The sequence below is a fragment of the Dermacentor albipictus genome, chromosome 9, assembly GCF_038994185.2.
Source record: "Dermacentor albipictus isolate Rhodes 1998 colony chromosome 9, USDA_Dalb.pri_finalv2, whole genome shotgun sequence".
Taxonomy (NCBI): Eukaryota; Metazoa; Arthropoda; class Arachnida; order Ixodida; family Ixodidae; genus Dermacentor; species Dermacentor albipictus.
The window spans coordinates 42,615,466-42,636,387 of NC_091829.1; the positions used below are offsets into that span (position 1 = coordinate 42,615,466).

The 20,922-nt window shown below is 46.1% G+C and overlaps 2 non-coding genes across 2 annotated transcripts; both read right to left on the minus strand.

Annotated features, from left to right (window-relative positions):
* Window positions 1-14,630: 14,630 nt before the first annotated feature.
* On the minus strand, window positions 14,631-14,702 carry TRNAA-UGC (transfer RNA alanine (anticodon UGC)). The gene has a single exon. It is a non-coding gene; the product is annotated as a tRNA-Ala (tRNA).
* Window positions 14,703-15,924: 1,222 nt separating this feature from the next.
* Window positions 15,925-15,996, minus strand: TRNAA-UGC (transfer RNA alanine (anticodon UGC)). Its single transcript has one exon. It is a non-coding gene; the product is annotated as a tRNA-Ala (tRNA).
* Window positions 15,997-20,922: the final 4,926 nt, after the last annotated feature.

Below are 20,922 nucleotides of genomic sequence, written 5' to 3' on the forward strand. Positions count from 1 at the left end.
TGACAGAAGCACGTGGCGGGCTACGTCCTCGGACGTTATTGTCAGAATTTTAATGTTCACCTTGTTAGCCTGCCTATCGCAAATGCACAAAAAATATACTTGAATGCATACACACGAGATAAATATACGGAAGAAGCATCTGAATCCTTAGCGTCATACTAGTGGGGATCCATGCTACAATGGCTGAACAACCGTGCAGACTGCGCCAAATAAAGCACGGAAACGGACGGCCCCTTGCGTTGGCGCTGCCTCGATAGTGAAACTGAGATGAAACCCAAAAGCACGCCGCCGGCGTCGTAATCGTCATACAGAAAGGCAATGGAGTGTAGAGCGGCCGTAGTCACAGATTTAGCCGGTGCCGTCTGTTCTCTGTTTGCAGTTATCGCGCTGTTGTTATTTGATGTAGTTCAGTTGAATGTATCTTGTTCAGTTGAATGTATCAAGTTTCTTTTCTGTTAGAAGCAACGAACGCTAAGCGTTTATTAATACGTTTACAGTAAGCAACAGAAAAAATAAATTTAGAGGTTTTACTTGCAAAAACCACGATATGATCATGAGGCACGCCGTAGTGGAGGACTCCCGATTAATTTTGACCACCTGGGTTTCTTTAACGTGCGATCAACACAAGTTACATCGGCGGTTTTGCATTTCACCCAAATCGAAATACGGCCGTCGTGACCTAGATTTGATACCGCACCCTCGACCTTAGCAGCGCAACGTCTTAGCCACTACGCCACCATGGCGGGTAATAAGTAAAAGAAGTGCCCAAACCATCTGTAAACGAGGCATTGAAGGTTAGCTCCCCTGAACGCCGCCACCGAATATGGCCAGCTGCGGGAAGCGTCAGAGTAAGGCCACATTGCCGAATTAGCCATTTTGTAATCTCTCATTGGTCCAGAGGGCTGCTATACAGTTTCTCTGATTGGCTAAAGATGCCGGCATCACAAAACCTGACAATCACGCGGAATTTTAGATTGTCCAATGGCCCGGCTGGTTTGAAGGAGGCCGTTTTTTTTTCATTTACGAAACTGCCCCTCGCAGCGTCACCACTGCAAGCTCTGCGTTTGCTTACCAGATGGCGCCAGCTGCTCTGTCACAGCTGAGTTGAAATCTGTGTCCTTTCTTTATTTCTTCATTCAGTACCTGCATCGCCTTGAAAGGCATTACAGCAGGGGGGTATATACATACCTACATCAATTGTCACTCATGTCAACACACAAAGCGCGGTAAAAGTTTTCATTGCACTGTATACCTACAATATTTGACGGGAGAGCATTTCACTCCCTCGTGGTCCTATAAAAAATGCATAAGGCAAGGTGTCACCCTTAAAAGGAAATTCATGAAGTTTCAAGGCATGGTCCCTTCTACGCGAGATATATGATGGTAATGTAATATATTTGTTTCTGTCAATGTTTTAGAATGGTAAACGATACAAAAAATATTTGAGACTAAGGCCCTTTCTTCGGTCCTTTAGATCCTGCCAATGAAGTCTGCGCTTGCTTTTAGCGATAATGAGGTTTTTGGTCGTAATTTCCCAGAACGAATCAGAATGATTTTTTTCAAGTAAATCGACTGACTGACACGTATAAGGATCCCAGCAGGTACACGCGTACTCAAGTACTCAACATCGTGAGTGAAATACCGCCGTTCTTTCAATTTACTAGGTAATTGGCCAAAATTTCGACGTAGGAAACCGAATAATCGTGCCACCTTTCTTCTTACCTTCTGTACATGCACTGTTCCACCTTAAACGCGAGGTAAACAAAACTCCTAAGTATTTGCATACCGTAACCCTGCGTAGAGTAACGCTATCTAATTTGTACTCACATGTCTTGTATGAATGTTTCCATGTAAAGGTGATGTTTACAAATTTTGAAACGTTAAGCGACATTTCTGATTTCGCACACCAAGCTAAAACTATCTAAATCCCTCTGAAGTGCATAAAAATAACAATCACTATCATAACCATATACACTATGCAGTCGTCTGCAAACATCCTGAAAGATGACGTAATACCACTAGTGATATAATTTATGTACAATAAAAATAAGAGAGGCCCCAAGACAGAGCCTTGGGGTACTCCAGAGGTCCCTGCAGCAAGATCAGAGGAGATGCCATTGAGAACCACTGACTGTTGTCTATGTGAAAAATATTCAAACATCCATGCAATTACCTTTTCGTGCAATTTGTAGGCGTGTAATTTGCTAATAAGTAGGTCATCAGCCACAAACGCCAAAAGCTTTACGAAAATCCAGAAAGATGCAATCAATTATCGGCCTTTCGTCTATTGCTAGGGCCAAATCATGAGTGAATTTTACTAGCTGCGTAGTACAAGAAAAACCCTGCCGAAATCCATGTTGGTTTGCATTTAGTAGATTGTGTTCAACTAGATGCGACATAATACAACTATATACAACGTGTTCCATTATTTCACATGTAATACTAGTCAAGAACACTGGCCTGTAGTTCTCAACGCCGTTTTTAGGTCTACTTTTGTATAAGGCACAACATTTGCCAATTTCCAGTCGGTAGGTACGGCACCCATACCTAAACACTTTTGGAAAAGACGGCTTAGATACCGGCATAACAATTCACAACAACTACTAAGCATTGCTACTGCTATATCGTCTGGCCCATTTGCCTTTCTGGGAGAAACATTTGCTAAGAGCTTACGTACGCCTTCCAAAGCGAACTCAGCTTCCGGCATTTCTTCAATGCATAGCGAAAAATCCACACTCGCAACCCGAAATTGGCGATTACTAAACACGGAAGAAAAATAACTGCTAAATACGTCAACTTTGCACTTGTCATCATCGACTAACGTGCCTAATCTTCAATAGGAGGGACAGAATTGTCGTTCTGTCCATTACGCCATACCTCAAAAAATTCTTTGGAATCTTCTACCATGCGTTCCCCAAGACGAGCAAAGTAAGATTCATTAGCCGATTTGGTTGAATTCTCAAAATCAAACTTCAGCCTCTTTAGTTCGAATAAGTTTTCCAGGCACCTTTGCTTTTTATACTTTAAGTATACCCTCCGCAGCAAGATGCGCTGTTCCTGATGAAACCACGGTTTATCTTTATCAAGTTTAGGTCAAAGAATCCGCGTCGGAACGAATTTGTCTCAAAGATAGAAAAGCTTTTCTTTAAAGCTTTCCCCACAACTGTTCAACGCTCAAATCATCCGCTAATGTGTCAAACGTTGAGAAGTATGAATCTAACGAATGATTTATAGAATGATAATCAGCCTTACAATACAAGAACACTATTCTAGGTGGTTTCTTCACCACGGGTACATTTTTAGCACTAACGTCAGCAACAAAAATGTTATGGTCGCTCAACCCGGGTTGTGCATGAACGTCTGATACGGTACTAGACCCATTACGCAACAGCGAGTCTAAGACACGGCCACAAGCATCGTCACGCGACGCACTGGGGACCTATTGTTCAAATGCGTGAGTGTCCATTAGACTTAAAAAAAAAATGAGGAGTACAAACGACCACAAACAGAATTCCTGGAAATCGCACGTGACCAGTCAATTTCCGGTAGTTCAAAGTCACCTCCAACCAAGACACGGTCATTTTTCAAGCACTCCAGAAAGTCGGAAAGCTTGATGAAGTGCTCATACGACGCGCTTGCATGGTGTACGATAGTAGGAGCCAAACACCATGCTTTCCCAAACACCATGCCAAACACCAAACATCAAGCTTTCCGTTTGCCAGCCGAGTCCTACAAAAAACTGCCTCGATCACAAGAAGGGGGCTTGCCAGGCGAACGCAAAGCATACTATTTTTTACAAGAATAAAAACACCTCCACCGTGAGAATTCGGATCGTGCCGAAAAGAGTGGTAGCTTGCCGGGAAAATTTCAGAATCAAATGCAAAAGAATCTTACCATGACTCGGTGCCCAACATCACCGTGGACATTAAGGTACGTAGCGGGCACTAAAATTTATCAATTTTATTCTCATTGCGATAATATACCGCGAATTTGTAGCCGCACAAAGTCCACACAAGCAAAAATTAACGTTTCCCTCGCGAATAAACGTTCTTCGCAAGAGTCTTTGAAGTGTATTTTTTTATTCGTCGAACTTATCGATTTACCGCAGTGATTAACGGTTCCATTCGACTCGCCAGCATTATGCGAACTGGTTCAGGGGAGAGGGGGGTGGGGGAAGAGGAGCTGCACACGTCGTTGTTCGTTTCCCCGGCTCCACACGGTGGAGTCTGCGCGTCGCCCTTCGTTTCACTTACGTGCAGGCTTCGTTTACGACGAGTTCGAAGCATTCCCTGCACTCGTCGAAGAGATAGTGCAGTTTTAGTGCACCAGGTGCCGTGCCGGTTCCGCAACGAGGAAGAACTGGCACCGGACCTGCGGAACTAGTTGACGAAGTGCAGGGTCAATCGAATGCACCCGGCATTCAAATCTGGTCGCAGACACGAACGGAACAAAACTCACACTGCGGTTCACGCATTCTTCGGTTCAACGGAGTCACGTTCCCTATTTCGCAAAGCTGACTGTAGTCGGATACAACTTTAGAAAAAAGGGGAGGCCCCACTGGCACCGCCCAGACGACCGAAGCGCGACAGCCGATTGCCTCCGCGACTAAAATAATCCCGCTAAAAAAATCGTGCTTCTGATACGCGCAATTCTCGGTATAAACAAATACTTTTGTATTTTGATCACTGGTTTAGTAGAGCTCTCATGTACTACAGCACATGCCGGATCGCGACAAAAAATAACCCTGTGCGTTCCACAATGCTTCCTGTCGTCTGCTCTTTCGCTTCGTTGCAAGTGACAAAAGTAGAAAGAGCAGCTCTGCATGGCTTTTGTGCTTGTTTACATGTACACGGCACATTTACTACTCTTTTTCCTAGCTTAAAATGAATCAGTTGCTCATGGACAAGTACTTATATAAAACAATGCATTTATCGCAACCATTACAAACCTGGGGCCTGAATACTCGAGGCAGGAAAGGTACAAAAATGCTTTTCGGCGCACTGACAGCGGATGATGAGTTTTGTTTCCGCGGCCTGTTATAGTGAACGCCGTGTTCTGAGAAAATATACACGAGAGGTGAATTTGTTGATGTAGCTGTGCTGCTTCAATGTTTCGCGCTGTTTTAGACGCTAACTTTATACCACACGACTAAAGCCGATTTCCTCACCCACTTGTGACACTTCTCACGGGGACTCCACGTATGCGTAAAAACGTTGTTACAGCAAACCTCAATGTGGACAAGCCAATCCTTGTTCCGCTTGCTGGAACAATAAGATATATACACTTCAGACGAATACATACCCCAACCTGCACCACCTACACAGAATACACCCCACGAGGTTCACTGACGAGTTCCCTTGGTGCACAGACACACCCACACTAAAACACATCACATGGGAGTGCCCCAGGAGGCCTCCGCACATAGACAGTCCCATATTACACCAACATCCACTAATGAGGAATAGGCAGTGGTAGGCATTGCTTGCGGACGAGGGTCGGGAGAGCCAGTTGGCTCTTCTGGACCAAGGCCAGCGAGCCGCTCGTGCCAGTGGGGCCCTGGAATAGGGGCTCCAACCATCGTGCCTTGTTTTATTTACATTAATAAAGTTTTACTCTCTCTTTCTCTCTCTCTGCTATCGATTACGTGAGAGGTGACCTGGCTATTTATTTATTTATTTATTTATTTATTTATTTATTTATTTATTTATTTATTTATTCATTTAATTATAAAGATGCTGCAGGCCACAGAGACTACGCGGGGACGTATGCAATAAGGATAATAAAAGAAGTCAGAATGACAAACTGCCTGCAAGAGATGGGGATCTAGTGCAACAGAATAATAACAATGCCAGTGGAATAATGAATGCCAGTTTGACAACCTGTATATGCAAACACATAGACACTGCACACAATAACATATTTGGTGGAAACAAAATATTAAAAAAAAACCTTCAGGAACGATTTTAAAAAAGTAGGGGGCGGGAAGAGGTTTTAGAAGCACAGCGCCCAGGCATCCAATTGATGAGAGGCCAGTGGGGGACATATTATTCCGGACACTAAATGTGTTTACCGCAAGAACGAGAATTTATGCGCATTCATTCTGGCAAAATGAGCAGTCAGAGAGAACGTGTGTGTGGGCACGGGAAAGTCGGGGCGAGCGGTAAGTAGCGATGAGTACAGTGGGTAAGGCTGAGTTCGAGCTTATGATTTAACCATTCCCTCTACCCGGCCCCTCCATGCCCCCATCGATACACACACCTTGTGATGCACAATACTAACTAACTAACTAACTAACTAACTAACTAACTAACTAACTAACTAACTAACTAACTAACTAACTAACTAACTAACTAACTAACTAACTAACTAACTAACTAACTAACTAACTAACTAACTAACTAACTAACTAACTAACTAACTAACTAACTAACTAACTAACTAACTAACTAACTAACTAACTAACTAACTAACTAATTAACTAACTAACTAACTAACTAACTAACTAACCAACCAACTAACTAACTAACATACTAACTAACTAGCCAGCTAACTAACTGATTAACTACCTAACTGATTAACTAACTAACTAACTAACTAACTAACTAACTAACTAACTAACTAACTAACTAACTAACTAACTAACTAACTAACTAACTAACTAACTAACTAACTAACTAACTAACTAACTGAATACCTTCTTGCGGCAGCGCTGACAGCAGCTTTGCAAAGTGCGCTTGAACCACCATAGGAAGCAGCACACGACAACGACAACGATGATGACTGGGAGGACGACGGAGGTGATATTGTAGATGGTCCCGACCACTCCGACATCGGTCTCTGCAGTCGGGGCCGGCGTAGTCACGTGACGGTACGTGTAAGGGTACGTGTACATCGCTCCTTGGTGCAGTGCTCTGCATCGACACGGTAAATAATAAAGGCAGTAAGATTCCTGAAGAGTGCGACAAAATACGCATACGTTGCCTTTCGAGTTCACAACGCGAAAGCATTGTACGGCCATTACGCGAGAATCCGTCGGCGTGACCGAAAGATGGTACCAAAAATGGCCGCCGCCCCAAGGACCATAAAGAAACGTACAACAAATGCTCGGATTGACCTCACATTTCTCAAGGAGGTTCCTGTAAGCAAAGTACATTAATGGCTTTGAAAAGATAACTCGGTACATTCCGGTCTGGGTGCGAGACCGGCACGATTCCCAGACACCACGGCGGCTCCACGGTTCTCGTTGAAGGTGTGCCCTAGTGTGTACGCCATTGCATGCGCCACGTCGCAGTTATCTGGCTAACTAAAGGCTGTGACCTATAGTGTGTGCGTCATTGAGCACGTGACAGCGCGGTCAATGAAGAGGAGGTGACGCCACGTCGTGAGGTGCATAAAATGAGCGCATTCATGACGTTCCGAGGTCTACAAACGTATCAGATACCTCCACGTTCCTACGCGTAAGCAGTTTTAAGTGCCTCTGCCGAATTTTTCGTATCGCCTCCCAAGGTTATAGATGCGTCGGCGATGCGTCAATTTGTTCGTTTGGTAGCGAGGAGAGGTTCTTGCGCGGCCATGTTGCGGTGACGCAATCATTTTGTCCATATTTCACCAGTTGTTTCATTGGATAGCGATTTTATGCTGTGTCATTGCTCATGTGCTGTAATGTGCGTATACTGACGATACCAAGTTTTGTTAAGACCTATTGCAATGTGTGGTACACAGAAATTACTCATTACATAATTAACAAATGTTTCTTAATGTTTGCTTACAATGTGATTCGCTATGGAAGAGCGTTGCGTCCGCCTCTTCCAACAATTCAGTTCAAAGATTGGAATAGTGCTATCTGACGTAGACAATATGTTAAAATTGGGGATACAACAACAACAAGAACAACAACAACAACAACAACAACAACAACAACAACAACAACAACAACAACAACAACAACAACAACAACAACAACAACAACAACAACAACAACAAAGCAAGCACTTCAAATACGTGGCTCGCTGTTTCATGCCCGCCGTTGCTCGGCGGCTACATATAGTGTTGTGCGTATGAGCTCGAGGTCCTGGGCTCGATCCTGACCCTGGCGGCCGCATTTCGGTAGGGTTCGAAGTGAAAAAAAAAAAGAAGAAAGAGAACAAAAGCAGTCGCGTACTTAAGACTAGGTACACGTTAACGAACCCCCAGGTAAGCGATCAAAATGAATCCGGAGCTCCTTTCCCGACTACGGCGGGGCTCGCAATCAGATCGCGGTGTCCGCACGTAAAACCAGGGACTTCCTTTTTTTTTTAAATCGCCGTTCGGCACATTTTGCGATTTTATGTGAAAGGCCGTTCCATTTAGGCAAGCGGAAAATAATTTTCGGCTCGTAGCTAGAATCTTACCTGGAACGAGATTGAGCGTGGAGGGCTCCCGCCACTCGTTTTCTTCTCGAAGGGCTGGCAACGTGGGGAGACCGGAGTGAGCGTAGATCGCTGGAGATGCAAACTGCGCTTTTTTAGACTCGCGCAAGCGCTGCGCAATCAGCTGTGCCAACAATGGCCTCTGTAATTTTATAAGTGGCATGTTTCACGTATCGCACATATCGCATTGCCTGTGCCGAGGTTTCGGCTGCTGCGGAGCACCGCTAGCGATATCTCTCTATATAGCTGAGGTTGCGGTGTCGGGCACTTGGCATCTTGGAGAGACCCAATAAAGCTCGGTTATCGACGGAGTAATGCGCCGTTGAACGATACGCACGAGGACGACAGTTTGATACCGCATGGCATGAAATATGCCACGTCGGCTCGTTGACTTACCGATCAAACAGTCGCGGGTAAAAGCCGCATACCTTTGATGCGTTTTCGTGGAAAACGGGTCCCGACCGACATATGAAACCACTGCCGTACATTGTGCACCTGTACGATCTGCGTGTTTTTTCAAAATATTGTTTTAGCTGTCTACGCCACAACTACTCCGCAGTTCCGAGAATTTCAAGCTTTACCCGCCGTGGTTGCTTAGTGGCTACGTTGTTGGGTGTCGAATCTATGTCGCGGGATAGGATCCCGTGGCCACGGCGGCAGCATTTCGATGGGGGCGAAATGCGAAACCAACTCGTGCACTTAGATTTAGGTGCACGGTGAAGAACCCCAGGTTGTCGAAATTATTCCGAAGTCCTCCACTACGGTCGTGCCTCATAATCAGATGGTGGTTCGGGCACGAAAAACCGCGTAATATTAAGTAATGGAAAATTATGCATCCACCCGTCCATAGCAATTGCTACGAAGGTAAACCATACGGGTTCCTTGAAAGAAAAGCCTCGCAGTTGTAGAAAACTTCGTCCTGGTGCGGCACTCGAACCAGAGACCACCACCTTTCCGGGGCAGCCGCCCCTCTACCATCTGAGCAAACCAGGCGGCTAGCAGATAGCAGGGCGAAGTCAAATTTAACTCGAAGTGAAGGCAATAGTTTGACGCAATAGTTGTGCGGAAATCCGCAAGGTGGAGAGTAGTGATTAATTAGGACAAAATCCTAACCCCACAATATAATTTTTAGACTTTCTATCAACCTGTTATATGGTCAAACCTTATATGTGCGTTGTTAGATATGGCGCCGTTTCCTGAGGCTACTTCGAGTTCCCCAAACCACTTCGAGTCGCAGCACAGCTAATTGAGGAATGCCGAAGCAGGAAAGCACATTCCAGAGGAGCGGCCGAGCAAACAAGTTTAAGGCAACAAGTTCACGTGCCAACAAGTTCGTACGCCGCCGGGATTAGAAGGGGGCTCGGACAATGGAGCATGAGCAGCCCTCCCCTTCTCCTCGTTAGAAGAAGTGCATTGCCAGTCTGCGAGGCAAGACCGCAGGGAGCCGCCAGGTGTGACACCGCGACACGGGCGCCTACCATTGGCTGAAAGTGGCGTCATCGGAGCGGACTCTCCCTTTGGTCAAACATGACGTGACTTACAGTGCTCGAAGGGTTTATAAGAAGCCTTCCAGAGAGACCTGAGCATGCTGGGACATGCCCTGATTCCCTGATTCACCTCTCTCGAACGTCTTGCCGCGGGCAGCAGCGTCCGAGTTGCTGCCGGCCCGTAATGTCTGTACGACTGTTAATTGACGCCACCTCCCTGTACATAATGTAAAATAAATCCTCCCAAGTTTGTTTTTCATCCCGACGTCCGTCCCTTCAACCCTTACATCTGGTGGCAGCGGTGGGATCGCCTCCGAATGCATCAGCTGGTGGCAGCGCTACAGAGAAACCTTCGTCGAGAGAGATCCTAAGGAACCGGGAAGAGCGAAGAAGAGAGAGCCTTCGTCGAAAGAGGTCCGAAGAAACTGGGAGTAGCGAAGAAGGAGCGAGCCTTCGACCCAGGGATTCCGGAGGAACCGGGAACAGCGGACGAATGAACCGGATGGCAGGGTGCTGCAACCGTAAGTGAGCGCGTGGTTTTTTCCTTATGATTCGCCAGACTCAAATGTTGTGTGTTCATTTTGATAGTTCTGGGAATCGGGAGTTTGTTGCATTGTGTGTTTGCACAAATTAATTAAGGAAAACAGTTTTAACCACCTGTCGGGGCAGCTGCCATGGATCTTAGAAGGTTGACGAGGTTAGACTTGTTGTTGGTGTGCGAAGATTTGGGAGTTGAGGCGGACGAACGGATGGAAACGCCAGCTATCATAAAGGCGATTATTGATAGTGGCAATGATGATGAAAGCATTAGGCTTGCTTGGGAGGTGATACAGGAGCCACGGGAGCGTGTGCGTCGTGTACGTTTGCGGGAGCGTCGTGAACTTAAGAGTAAGAGTAGGCGTGGAAAACGCGAGAATGAACGGAAGCAGGAGCTTCAAGAACTTACTCTTGGGTGTGAGCTTCACGTACGTGAGAATGAACGCGAACGGGAGTATCAGGAACGTAAGCTTGAGCGAGAGGAAAAGTATGAGAGAGAGAAGGCAGCACTGATCAAAGAGATACAGTATTGTGATCAGTTATTGGCACAGAGAGAACGGCTGTCTGAGAATTCTGTAGGTAGTACAGAGCGAAAGAATGGGGAAGTGTCTAGCGGAGTTTCGCCAGAAGCCGACGAGAAGAGTAGTGCCTGTGAGATTGGCTGCCGATTCATAAGCGAAGGGAAAAGGCTAGCTGCTAACGATGCCTTAGTGGCAACAGAGGCCGTTAAAGGCCGCAAGGAGAGCGACGAGGTGCTGTGCCAACAGATGACTGTGGAGACAGCTAGGCCAGCTGCGAACAAATTGGCACAGTTACCGAGCGTGTGCGTCGCTGGTAATGTTAGCGAGGTTGCTAGCGAAGGAAAGGGTACTGCTGACCCGACAGACGCGAGCACCCATGTCAGGTCAGATCTGCGTGCAGAAGTGAGGTGCGAACTGAGCGATGCAGTTGAGAGTAGTTCTCGGGATGGCGAGCTCCGTAGTCCACGAGAGAACAACTGCATTGTTCAGGGATCGGTGCGGCTCTCCGCCAGTCAAGATAGCCTAGATAGGGATGATTCCGTGGTTAATCATTCGGACTGTGCGCGTGAGACAGCGATCGATACCGACGGGCTGTGTGCCGATGCACAGCGTGAGCTGGGCAATGTAGTAGAGGGCAGTTCGCAAGAGTGCGAGTTGTCTAACTCGAGTAAAGCCTGCTGCATTGTGCCAGAGTCGGTTGAGCTGTCCGCCAGTCGAGGCAGAGAGAGTGTTGATTTAAGTGAGAATCACTCAGACTGTGCGGGTAAGAGACCGATCCGGGCCGACGAAATGTGTACCGGCCAGCACGAGGCACGAGAAGGCGACATGAAGGCGAGTGCAAAGAGAAAGCGCCGTAAAAAGAAGCGCGGTAAAGACCGAAAGTCGGTAAATAATGTAGCGCCGCCAAAAATGGCGAGAAACCCAAAAGGGCAGGGCGCGAGGAAGAAGGTGCGGTCGTCTAGGACGATGTTGACGCATCCAGAACGTTCGAGCCACAGGTCAAAAGGGGACCGCGAAGCATGTTCTGCACGGACGCGGACAAAGGGCACGGGGCAGATAATCTCCTCGTCGTTCCGTAGTTCTTTTCACAGCTCAGCGTGCAGTTCGAAGAAACGCAAGGTGGCAGGACGAGACCAGGTGGGGAGTAGCGACGCGGTCAATCGAGTTTGTGTTGAAAGCGGGGCGCGAGGACGCAAATTGGCAGGAGACCGTAACGTCTTGGGGGAGCTGATAGTTAGTCAGCCCTTTTGTTGTCTCTCGGCAGCCAGAGTAGCTTTCAAGCCGCGACCACCGCGAGGACGGCTCAGAGTATGAGTCAGACATAAGCGTTTGGAAAGGGAGGCGAAGAGCCCTTCCGTAGAAATGGAGTGTCTTGTTTTTTTATTTTGAGCATCGGAAAGTTTTTCGCGATTTGAGACTAGGATTTCTTTGAATGTGTAAGGTTTGAGCTTTGTTTTGTGTTTTCGTTTGAGAAGCTCCGTGATTTGAAAGATAAGGTTTATGTAAACATGTAGTCTCGCGAGATGCTCATTAATAAGTAGATAGGTTTTTTTTTTGTGTGTGTGAGTAACCTGAGGGTCAAGGTTACTGTTGAGAGGCCTATCGTAACGCGCGTGTGTTTTATTTAACCTTCTTTCTTTTTAAGTGTTTTTGAATTTTGTAAGGTTAAGCGCGTAGGTTTCTAGTAAGTGCATGATTTGCACGGAGAAGCGTTCTTAGTTCCATTAGCGCGTGTCCTGTGTGGACGGAAGGAAGCAGACTTTATGACTGGGTTGCTAGTGTGTGTGAGGGCAGCCGTATTCTGACTTCTTTAGTGAACGTGCGTGGAAAGAGTTAGTAGAAGACGCATCATTTTAAGAGTTCTGCGGAGTGTGTAAGTCCCGCGAGTTTAATTGTTCGTTTACGTCACGTGTCCTGTAGGACTTTCAGGGAAGAAACGTGAGTAAGCGTAAGTGAAAAGTTTGCCTACAACGCAATTACGCGTTCTGTTTAGTGACCACAAGGCTAGTGGGCTTGTGATTATGTACTTGTGAGGTTGACCAGATTGTTCAGCGGCACCAATACGTGCGATAAGTACGCCACTGCGATAGATTGGAAACATGCTGTTCGTGTAGTTAGGCCACTTAAGTTATGTTCGGCTGTTTTCATTTGTTGTTCGCATCGTCGGCGACCTTTTTGTTTTGCAACAACAATAGTGGTCTGGTCTTGTCGGCAATCGAGGAGAAATGGATAGCTGTTTGGAAGGGTGGTTGGAACTGTTGTCAAAATTGGGGAACTAAAAGATCAGGGTTGATTTTGACTCAGTAATAGCCTGGAGAGTCAGGGGTGAAGAGCCTGCGCTTACGCGTGGTGCAGCGCTGTGTTGTTTGGTTTGTTTGACGTATGTTCTCCAGGGCCCAGGATCCCGAGGGTTGTCAAACGAGGCTCGACCCCAGTACCCTGCAGCTTCTTTCAGCGTTCCTCATGGCCAGCGAATTGAGTTCACCGGCCATTCAGAACTACCGGGGCGCGGACGAGCTGTTAGATATGGCGCCGTTTCCTGAGGCTACTTCGAGTTCCCCAAACCACTTCGAGTCGCAGCACAGCTAATTGAGGAATGCCGAAGCAGGAAAGCACATTCCAGAGGAGCGGCCGAGCAAACAAGTTTAAGGCAACAAGTTCACGTGCCAACAAGTTCGTACGCCGCCGGGATTAGAAGGGGGCTCGGACAATGGAGCATGAGCAGCCCTCCCCTTCTCCTCGTTAGAAGAAGTGCATTGCCAGTCTGCGAGGCAAGACCGCAGGGAGCCGCCAGGTGTGACACCGCGACACGGGCGCCTACCATTGGCTGAAAGTGGCGTCATCGGAGCGGACTCTCCCTTTGGTCAAACATGACGTGACTTACAGTGCTCGAAGGGTTTATAAGAAGCCCTCCAGAGAGACCTGAGCATGCTGGGACATGCCCTGATTCCCTGATTCACCTCTCTCGAACGTCTTGCCGCGGGCAGCAGCGTCCGAGTTGCTGCCGGCCCGTAATGTCTGTACGACTGTTAATTGACGCCACCTCCCTGTACATAATGTAAAATAAATCCTCCCAAGTTTGTTTTTCATCCCGACGTCCGTCCCTTCAACCCTTACAGCGTACTTAAAGTACCCCTGTCCATGGCTGATATTAAAACAACTCACACCTTCTTTTTCTTTCAACATTGATAACTCTTCGGGGAAGTTCAGACAAATTTTTGTAGCCGCACCATGTTTCTTAGGTTCTCGCATTTTCTCATATATATACTTTTTCAACATATTTACTATATCGTATTTATTATTTTATCTGTTCGACTAAGCCGTCAGACCCTTCGATATTGCGACAGTGCGGCTTGACGACTGAAATAGGTGACGATGACCATTTACTTTCCTTCACGCGGTGCCTGTCTTGCGCCGCCAAGCTCTTGTTCTTATTTTGCCTGATGTCCTACCTATCTTTCTGAGAGAGAGAAAAAAAGAAACACGCACAAAGAATTCCCAGAATCAAACTTTCTACGTCACCGCTGGGATCGGCAAGCTTACAAGCAGCGCCTCTGTAGACATACCGGACGACGGACAGCGATGAGCGAAAATTATAATTACATTTGAATGAAGAACATGGATTTCCAAACACAACGTAACGTAAAAAAAAAGGAAGAACTGACGAAACAAAAACTTGGAGGTGCCGGGGATCGAACCCGGGGCCTTTCACATGCAAAGCGAACGCTCTACCACTGAGCTACACCCCCCGCAGGCATGCACGTCCGTCCGCACGCTTCCCCTTCGCCTAGACGACGCGGAGAGCGTCACCGGCGTACGCACGTGTTTTCCAAGGAGTAATTACATTACTCCTCCTTTCATTCACAACGTACTACTGTCTAAAACGGAGCGGGTGTAGGACGGTTTCATGTAGTTAAACAGACGCAAAAATTTCAAAAGCCTACGCAGACGTTCACGGGACGCTAAAAGGAAAAAGAAAAAGTGAGACTGCGCTTGTTGCTTTTGCATCTACATCACCGAAACAACTCGACCGTTCCATGAAAGCGAGGCTTCATAAACTGGAAAAATGCGCAAAAAACTAAATACAGATGGCGACGTCGCCATTCCCGCACCAGCCATCCGTGACGTCATAGATGTCGGTGGCCTCTATTAGGGCGTGACTGAAAGGCAGAGGTGTAACTACCTTGTGTTCTTAAGGAGCCGAAAAACTGAACTTGCCGACTTTGGGGAACCTTTTACTGAGCCAATGCGCCCCAAATACGAGAAAATACCTTGTTATCAGGGACCTCACACGGACGTACTGGCGCTGCACTTTAGACGCGAAATTTGAAAAAAAAAAGAAAAAGAAAGATTGTTGCTTTCATTTTCTCTTCTCGTGATTAAGATATGAATAAACGAAAATTAGAATTTTTTGAAAGGATGCTTTACCTGTCTGAAGTGACTTGGCGCCTCTCCGTGTTATTTCTTTAACACTCAGAGAGATACATACATAGACTGCCACCTCTAAACGACACACACACACACACACATGCTTAAAGAAGGGAATTGCGCTAAAAAAGACACGGACGAGTAAGGACATGGACGGGCGCAAACTCGCGACTGATTTTATTCAGAAAGAACCGTTACCAGGTAGCACGTGAACTCGCAGAGGCTTTTTACATTGATAAGTCAGGTGATGAATGCGTAAGCGATTCTAGTATCAATTTGTATAAGAAAGAGGAAATGTTCTTGGCATGTGCGCTTAGGCAATGATTGAATAAGAATCTAGGTATATATATAGTTATGTTCTTTCCGAATAAAATCAGTCGCGAGTTTGCGCCTGTCCATGTCCTTATACTCGTCCGTGTCTTTTTTTAGCGCAATTCCCTTCTTTAAGTATGTACGACCGACTCGCCCAACAACGTGCTCTCCTGAACACACATGCTACTCTTAAATAAAAATTTACTGAAAAGAAATTTAAAAAAATTCGTATGGAGGTGCCGGGGATCGAACCCGGGGCCTTTCACATGCAAAGCGAACGCTCTACCACTGAGCTACACCCCCGCTCGGCACAAACGCTCTTGCGCGTGCGCGTCGCGCTGAAGCTGCACGCGAGCGGGGACAGCGACCGGTTCAGCATTTCGCAATGTACACCCGCCGTGGTTGCTCAGTGGCTATGCTGTTGGGCTGCTGAGCACGAGGTCGCGGGATCGAATCCCGGCCACGGCGGCCGCATTTCGATGGGGGCGAAATGCGAAAACACCCGTGTACTTAGATTTAGCTGCACGTCAAAGAACCCCAGGTGGTCGAAATTTCCGGAGTCATCCACTACGGCGTGCCTCATAATCAGAAAGTGGTTTTGGCACGTAAAACCCCATATATTATTATTATTCCGCAATGTCTCCTAACTGTGGGCCGTGTCGCGATAAGGCGCTCTCGCGTTTCTATGTGCGTTTCTTTTCAACTGATATCACTGCAGTGATCAAACCGGGTCTCTTACAGGGAGACAGCTTTGGAAGGGTAGATAGCTGGGCCGTCTGGTACATCACTGAAAAGGTAAGATAGCGGAATACACCTGTAGGGCGGAAAATTAGAGAACAACACACATGAAGGTTAACTTAGGACCGACAACTCGAGGAAAACACTCTGCAATTGTGCTCAGCTATCGCAAGCGCAGTGACAATGACAAGCATTCTCGATGCCATGAGGAACACGGGATAATTTGCGGCAGCAGAGTTCAGTATATGAGTGTGAGAGCAGACAGTTTAGGACATAATAGCGCTGCAGTGCCTTTTTACAGCATGCCGTCCCGTACGCCCGCCATTCGTCGCACGGGCTTATAGTGGCGTGTGCTAGCACCCTCATTTCGCTAGCATCTATGAAGGGTGCTGATAGGGACGCAAACAATAAAACACATGCCTGAAAAAGAAAAGGAAACGAATATCTACAAAAAAATAAAAATTAAGCTCACTATCTGCCGATAAGCATGTAAACAACAGCCTACAATACTCCTACCATTTGCGGACCTAATCCTTCTATTCAGCCTGATACCTTGGATGCTATAAGCCACCCGTTCCGCTGCTCTCAATTTCCAAGCCTTTATTGTTCCACTTTATACTTTCTGCTCGTTTCATTTGCGCCGTTTTCACGTCGTGGGATTTTGAAGCCGCGCGCTCACGACAGGGCTGACCTCTCGCCTTATTACTAAACAAGTTAGAACGCGTTATTTTTTTATAGCCCATACACGTGTAGCTACGTGGAGTCCGGGTTTAAAGAAAGGGGGGACGTAACACGCCGCTGCGGCCAGGCTTCCTGCGATCTGCGAGGAAAGCGAGATAGGATACCGTAACAATAGGCACTCTGTATCCACGTTAGTCTGACCGCCGTCGATCGCACTCAAAGCTGTTACTGTCGCCACAATGCGACCGCTTTTACGCAATTTTACGTCGCACCTGTGCGTCGACGCTACGCGTGCTATAGGCGTACGCGCGCAATGCACTATGCAACCGCGGAGAAACGAGCGGATTGGCGGATGCAGTGTGTGTCACGTAACTTGAACTAAGGATTACGAAAAAAAAAAAAAGAAATGGTCACCTGTAGCTGAATGAAACCAAGGACGTGTGGTTTGCTGTCATGTGGCGCTGCTTAGAGTATTTCTTTATAATCCACTTAATTAGGCAATTAACTAAGATCGAATATGAAAACTTTTGAATATTCGCGTTTGGGCCAAATGCGTTTCGTTACGTTGCAGAGGAGGGGGATTCAGAAACGACCGATCCAGTTTTCTTTTTTTTTTTTTGTGGCAAGGCATACGTGCTGCGTGGCTACTTTTTTTTCGGCGTTTAAAGAAAGCCAGCGAAATGCGAAATAAGACCACGTGACTGCGCTCATGCGCTGTCGCCCTTGCGCTCTCAATTGCGGTTCGTGCGAAATAACCATTCGCGCTCACCCCGGCGAAGTGAGCGGGCCCGGCTCTGGCCATCGGCTTCACAATGAGTCAGCATCTCGGACGGTGGCGCACGGAGAGGAAGCGCCGACGTAACTGAAAAGCGATTGCCTCGAAGCACGTATGAAGAGCGCTGCAATGCGATAGCGCATGAACGCAGTCACGTGGTTTTATATCATACTACGAGGGCTTTCTTTAAACGCCAAGAAGATCACCACGAAGCATGTACAGTCGCGGACAGAATATTACGGACCATGAAATCTAAGAAAAAGCTGAATATCTCCGCAACCTCACAACGCAATCTGGTATTTGCATTTTCGACCTCGACTAGAATATGCTAACAGCGCTGTCGTGGGCAGTTTTACTGGTTACTGCTACAGGCTGCTCGGGGATTGAACGTTTTCGGAGATCCCGTGGTCCATCTTATTCTGTCCGCGACTGTACGTTGCCATAAAAAAATTGGATCGCTCGTTTCTGAACCCTCTATACAACGAAAGGAAACGCGCTTCGCCCGAGAGGGAATATTAAAATTTTTGAATAATTGAACTCAGTTACCCACTAATTAGGCGGAATACAAAAAAATATATGTATGTTGAAGAGCGCCACATGCCGGCAAACCTTATTTCGTTGGTTTCACCCAGCTGCGGTTAACCCCCTTCTTAAAATCCTTGGTTCATGTTACGCGAAACACACTGTATATAATCAGGCAGAGATTGCACGGTGACCCACTTCTGCCTATACAGGATGTCCCAGTTAACTTTAGCCAGAGTTTAAATATATGCCGATGCACTCTAAGACGACGCGAGCGAATGCATGTTGCTGACTATTGCATGATGTAAGCCACACTCTTTTTTTTTTTCACTCTGCTAAATTGCATAATTGGTCAAGATGAATGAGCCAACTTCTGAGGCAACGAGGCAAAAAATCCAGTTAGAAAGTTGTAGAGCGGTTTGCAAAACATCCATGTTAAACAGTTTCTAACTTTCCATTAGGCATCAGTGCTTTACCGCTTACTGCAGATGCCCGTGAAATAAAAAAAAAAGTGCCACGTGACATGTCCGCTTGCGCGCCGTGATTTCATCGCTCCCAAACGCTCCGCGTACAAACGAACGTAGCATTTAGCCGCGTATGCTGCCGCGGCGTCTGCTTATCGCTATCATGAACCGCCGCAAGGGAAGCATGTCGGTGGCGTAATCACACAGGCAGCGCCTGCATCGCTGCCCTGTCGCCCTTTAAGCGGCAGCGCACCCTGCTAAGTGCTACGTTCGTTTGTACGCGGAACTAGCGACCGCGTTGGCACGCCTTGACGACAGGCCACTTTAAGAACAGTCAGTTTTGGAATGCCGACATGAACTGTCGTCGCAGCGAAAGTCGGTCAAGGCTTTGTTGACCTTTTTACGTGACAACTGCGGCCTATGAGAAAGTCTGTAATGACCCCATTCCGTCCCCTTTCATAATTTTTTTCTCACGCTTTTATTTTTGTCACGCTCTTCTTTCCGTCTTTACTTCCCCTTTCCCTTCCCCCAGCTCAGGGTAGCAAACCGGAGGTTTTAACTCTGGTTAACTCTGGCATATTTTTAAGCTCTGGCTGGAGTTAGCTGGGATACCCTGCATAAGCAAGTACAGAAACATGCGCAAACTTTTTGTACAAGCTCATCGCACCTGAAAAGATTGCACTGAGAAACATGAAAATGGAGATATGTTGAAATATATGTTAAATAGATAGGAAAATTGGTCTCAAAATACAAGGCATGGCGTCATCGACGTTATCCTGACGTCATGACACAAATCAGAACTTGCTTACATCATGTAGGAATAAGCCTATAGTTATTATGACGGTGCAATCAATCAATCAATCAATCAACCAATCAATCAATCAATCAATCAATCAATCAATCAATCAATCAATCAATCAATCAATCAATCAATCAATCAATCAATCAATCAATCAATCAATCAATCAATCAATCAATCAATCAATCAATCAATCAATCAATTTAATAACGTGCGCAGAAACAACTTGGTGGCCTTGGTATTGGCGCACGTAATTAGCAGTAGTAGTGATAGTAGCAGTGGTACTACTACTACTACTACTACTACTACTACTACTAATAATAATAATCAGTCAATCAATAAATCAATAACACAGTCAATCAAAGGCGTTTAATAAAGTGCCAAGAAACAATCTCAAGGGTCATGGTACTGGCGCGCTCGGCAAAACAATGCACAGGAACAACAATGCACGCTCAGGCACGTACATACAAACGCACGCACACATAAAAAAAGTAATAATTTCGCGAACACAGATCTTAACAGAAAATAAAATACGTACACGAAGAGAATACAAAGCAATAGTGGAGAAACAGAAAAAAAGGATTACAGAATGACGGAACACACAACAGACATGAGAGTTCTTGTTCAGTTATTGAAATTCCTCTGCAACTCCTTTCAGTAAAGTATTAAAATTAGGCACGGAGATATCCAATCACTCTGAATGGGCATTATATGTCGCCTCCATTCAAGATAGAGGGTCACAAAAATCTGAAGGCTGAAAGGAGCGCTGTTTCCTTGTGCCTTTTTTGCGGAATGTAAAAGCTCACATTAGACACCAAGTGCGGGCAGCAGATTTTTTTATGTATTAATTTGTGAAAAAAAAAATGGACGTCCGATCTGTTGCGTCTACAGGTGAGGGTAGGTAACGTGGATGCCTGTGTTAGCTCTATGGAGATGGAAGGCTTTTGACAGAATCGGTGTTTAAATATAGATGTGAACTTTTTTTGCACACTTTCGAGAAGTTCACAATTTGACCTTCAAGTGCCACCCCAAACCACGGAGGCGTACCCAAGAACTAGAAGGCGTACGCTTTGATATAATAATAATAATAATAATAATAATAATAATAATAATAATAATAATAATAATAATAATAATAATAATAATAATAATAATAATAATAATAATAATAATAATAATAATAATAATAATAATAATAATAATAATAATAATGAAAGCTACGTGCCTTTCTTCTGGCTGCTACTCCGTGC